This window comes from Heteronotia binoei, chromosome 5 (genome assembly GCF_032191835.1).
Source record: "Heteronotia binoei isolate CCM8104 ecotype False Entrance Well chromosome 5, APGP_CSIRO_Hbin_v1, whole genome shotgun sequence".
Lineage (NCBI taxonomy): Eukaryota > Metazoa > Chordata > Lepidosauria > Squamata > Gekkonidae > Heteronotia > Heteronotia binoei.
The window spans coordinates 75,622,023-75,626,813 of NC_083227.1; positions in this window are offsets into that span (position 1 = coordinate 75,622,023).

The window sequence follows — 4,791 nt, forward strand, 5'->3', positions numbered from 1 at the left end:
TCGGTCGTGACAATCACAGATGGCAGTGTTCGTACGAATTGCATTCCTGCCAAGAGATGACGATCCACCGACCACCATTTTAGAGATGGGATAATGTGGGATGGGACTGTAAGTAGAGTCATTTGGTGTTGCCGGTATGGATGAAATGTCCGGACAAACCATAGTTGAAGAGGGCACATATGAAGTCTTGCAAAACAGAGGACAAAGGTGGTGGCCGCCATGAGGCCTAACATACATTGGAAGATGAAGGCTGTTTGGGTACGGTGCATGATTATGGTATTAGCCAAGGATTGGATATGATGCACTCTGTCTGCTGGGAGATAGGCCTTGTGTGATATCGTTGACAGACGTGCCCCTATAAATTGTGTGTTCTGTGTGGGATTCAGGTTGGATTTTGCAAGATTGACCTGAAGACCTAGCGCAGACAGGAGGGACAGAGTAGACAAAATGTCCTTCTGAAGTTGTTCTTTGGTTTGAGCTACTACCAGCCAATCGTCTATATAAGGGTAAATGGAGATCTGCTGTTGCCGGAGTGCGGCTGCCACCACTGCCATACATTTCATGAAGACTCTCAGTGCTGTCGAGAGACCGAAGGGGAGAGCGCAGAATTGGTAGTGTTGATCTCCGATAGCAAATCTGAGAAATCTTCTGTGGTGGTGATTGATACTGAGGTGGAAGTAGGCATCTTGTAGGTCTATCGACACCATCCAGGCCTGCTCTGGAATCAGTGGTAGGAAAGATTGCAGAGTGATCATGAGGAATTTTTTGTAGCGAATATGGAGATTGAGTTATCAAAGGTCCAGTATAGGGTTCTGCCCCCCGTCCCTCTTTGGAACCAGAAAGTAGCGGGAGTAAAATCCCGTGTGATGGAACTGCGGTGGGACTGGTTCTATAGCTCCCTTGTCCAGCAATGCGGCGATTTCTGTTTGTAGAGGAAGAGAGGGGGGTGTAAATATGAACCTGTGGAGTTTTGGAGGCGAATTGAACTCTATGGTGTAGCCCCTGTAGATGATCGCCAGGACCCATGAATCCGATGTTATCACATGGGTGACCACATGGGGTAGAATGGTCGTAGTCTGGTGGTGTCTGAATGGTGTTGCAACTGATTGAGAAGTAGAGGGGAGGAGTCAAAGAGACTGCTTTGGAGTTGGTGTTGTCTTCTTTGAGGTTTGTGGACGTGCTCTTTGCTGAAATGGTTGTTTTGCCGGAGGAGCCTTATGTTTCCAGAATTCAGCTTGTTGAAGAGATCGGGAACATTTGTAGTATGATGGTTTCCAGGTTCTCTGCCAATTGGGTTGGGATTGCTGTTGAATAACTCCCAATCTTTTGGCCCTTTTCCTACTGTCATCAACAGTGGTTAAAATATCATCTGTGGTGGCATTAAAGAGACCCTGGCCGTCGAAAGATAAGTCCTCTATCTTGAATTTGATGTCAGGTTGCAGTGACGAGGACCTGAGCCAGGCATGACGGCGTAGAGCAATCGATGTAGCCATAGTCCTAGATGAGCATGCCACAGCATGACGCACTGTGTTACTTTGTTGCTTACTCACACGAGAGAGCTCCTGAAGGATGTGTGAAGCCTGCTTCTGTGCTGCATCCGGTAGGGAGGGGACCAAGGTATTAAGCTGGGAGGTCAGATTGAAAGCATATGCCGAAAAATAGGCCAAATAATTGTGAATCTTGGAAGTAGCAGTGGTAAGTGAGTAGATCTTTCTTCCTAAGGTGTCCAATTTCTTCCCTTCCTTTTCAGGTGGGACCTGGTGGCATGTTTGTTTGGATTTTGAAGACGAATGCACGATCATGGAATTTGGTGCCGGATGGTTGAAGAGAAATTTTCATTCAGGAGCATGAACTTTGTAGAGGGATTCAACAAGTTTAGATGTCGGTAGAACTGAAGCTGGTTTGTCCCATGCCTCCTTCAAGGCTTCCAAATGGACTGGAAGCATCCGTAGAAAAGAGCCTGCCAGCAGGTCAGCATGTACTACATCCGACACTCTAGGTGCGTCAGTAGTCAGTTTAATATTAAGTGTACTAGCCATGATGGATAGTAAATCTAAGTAAGATTTAGAACCCTCTGAGGGTGTGAGGTCAGCAGGCTTGATGATGTTGGAGGCTGGTGAAGGAGGAGCTGAGGCTAAAGAATGGGAGGAGTCCGATTGTTCTGCTTCAGATTCTTCCTGAGTGTCAATGGGCATATCAATAGGCTTGGTAGGTATTGATATCTGTTTGGTCAGCAGAGAGGATTGTTCGTCTGTTGTTTAGGAGAGACCGAACACACCGAAGTCGATCTAGCTGGAGACAATGGTTTAGATACCGTAGTATAATGCTTAGGGTGTTGATAGGGACTTTCACAGGGTCAGTAAGAAACATCCTCACGGTACCATAGACGATCCTCGCAGTATGCGTGCTCTCGATGTGTGGGATGATAAAGCATTTCACGGTGCTGAGGGTCCTCACGGTACTGAGGGTCTTCACGGTGTCGAGGGTTTTCACAGTACCAGTACCGATGTGAATCCGAGGATGGTGACCTATAATATCGTCAATACCTGTGAGGAGATAGTGATCTGGACCACGATGGGCTATAATAATAATAGCGTTCCCTGTGACGACCTGGAGATCTTTCAGCTCAGACTCGAGTAGATGGCTCTCTTGGTGTCAAAGGTTCTCTTAAGAGTGGAGATGCGGGTGTTGCTATTTGCTGTTTACTAGGCGTCTGTTGTCTGCTAGGCATCGAGACTTCCCGAAAGGAGTGTGTGCCGAGAAGATTGGCACGTTGACTTCTATGTGATTCTGGAGATTCGGTGTCAAGGATATTCTCTGGCAATGACCCATGAAGTGATGGGGACCGAGAATGAATATGGATGACCTCGAGAGGTACAGTATCAATGGGCACCGAAACCTCCAATGAAGTCGGTGCCATCTGTTTCGATGTCGAGGTGCAGGCAGTCGGGTGGGGTGCAGAAGTCAAGGTGGGAGACTTCAAATCCGAGGACCTATGGCCCATCTTTGATTTGGTTTTCGATGATGTCGGAATCGAGGGATCTTTAGAAGTCAATTCTGAGTGATGTTTCTTTCTACAATCGTCAGACTTCTTTGAGTGTTTCCCGGACATAAGCTTGCTGGGAACCGAAGCCACGGAAGCTGCTGGTCAAGCCACTTCCTTTTGAGTAGATAGGGAATATGGCGAGGTTTGGGATCCCAAAGTATGGGATATAGTAGGGCGCAGTGACGACTCCAATAGATGACTTCTGAGTCTAGCCGTGCAGTTTTTTCTTGCTTGCTTTCTGAATTGGCTACAATGCAGACAAGTGTCGGTACGATGGGCCTCACCCAGACAAAAAAGGCACAAAGAATGTCTGTCTGAGGATGGGATTTTTAAGCCACACTGAACACACTTTTTAAAAGTGATTTTGTCTTTCCCTTCCATCCGCCCGGGGGAGGGTGGGGAGAGGGGAAGGGGCGAGGGTAGAAAGATAATTTTTTTTTAACGATACCGATTAAGTTGGAGAAGAAGACAAAGACAAATGATGAGGAGAAAATGCAGGAAAACAAGGTAAAGATCGCAATGAAGAAAGGAGACTCAGCAAGATAGGTGTATCCTGGGTGGCGGTAAAGAAGAAACTGGGTGGGTGGAGCGCCTCCCTCTCGTTCTAGGCATATGCAGTGGATGCCTCCTCCCCAGGACGAGAGGAAGTGCGCGCCAAAATGAGCGCTCTAAGATTGCTTTGAATTCTCTGAGGTCGGGTTTGATCCTGGCGGATAACCCATGTGTGGAACTGCACAGAGACCACGATGAAGATCTATTAAATAGCTTCTCTCAATAAAAAACAAAGTGCAAATGCTTCCTGGGTTGAGAAACAGATGCCTACTTGACTAAGGAAAGCATGGAGACATAACAATTACATAAAGTCTGAGCTCTGAACAAGAAGAAAAATTTAGGAAGCTCAATATTTGCAATGCATTTAAAATCTTTTTGCCAACATATAGAAATCTAGTATATATGATTACATGACTATACATATTTCTATATACATACTTACACACTTTATATTACACTGTACATAATATACTGGACAAAAGTAGATACAAACACATAATCATCATACATACAAGTTAACTATGTTTGGGATCAAAATTGCTATTTTAGGCAAACCCAAGAACTTGGGTGAATACCATGGAATATTTGACTTTTCTTTCTCTTTGAAAGGCAGACTCTCATGCTGTATCACAATAAACTTCTGAAGAAATATGAACACCTGTAGACATATACTTCATAAATGGTGTTGAAGAAAGGAAATCTGGCCATTCCTTTCATAGCAAGTCACTTTCAGGGCTCCCTTGTAACTGAGCAAATTATTCTCCATAGCAAATGATATATAATGGCCTGCCACAGGTTCAGCCACAATCTGTAAGATACTGAGGCTATAGTGTTAGATCAGTTATCCACGTCCACATTTCACTGAAGTCAATGAAACTTATGACTGTGGTCCAATGTAGTGACAGACAAAGCCCAGACTGAGGGATATTCTGCACCAGGTTTTTAAAGCAGAGCGGTTTTTTAACTGCTTCATTTCCCCCCTCCCTTACATGGGGAAATCTTATACAGCTGATCTTTTGTTTTTCCTGTTCCTGAGCAACAGTCTCACAATCACAAGTTGCTTTTAAAATCCTCCTCCTCGGGTTAAAGAGCTGCTGGCTTTGCAATAGGGAGCAGGTGAAAAGAAAGCAAAGCTGTCAGGCATACTGATCATTGCAGCTACCTGACTCAGACCACTGTGCAAACGAACAGTA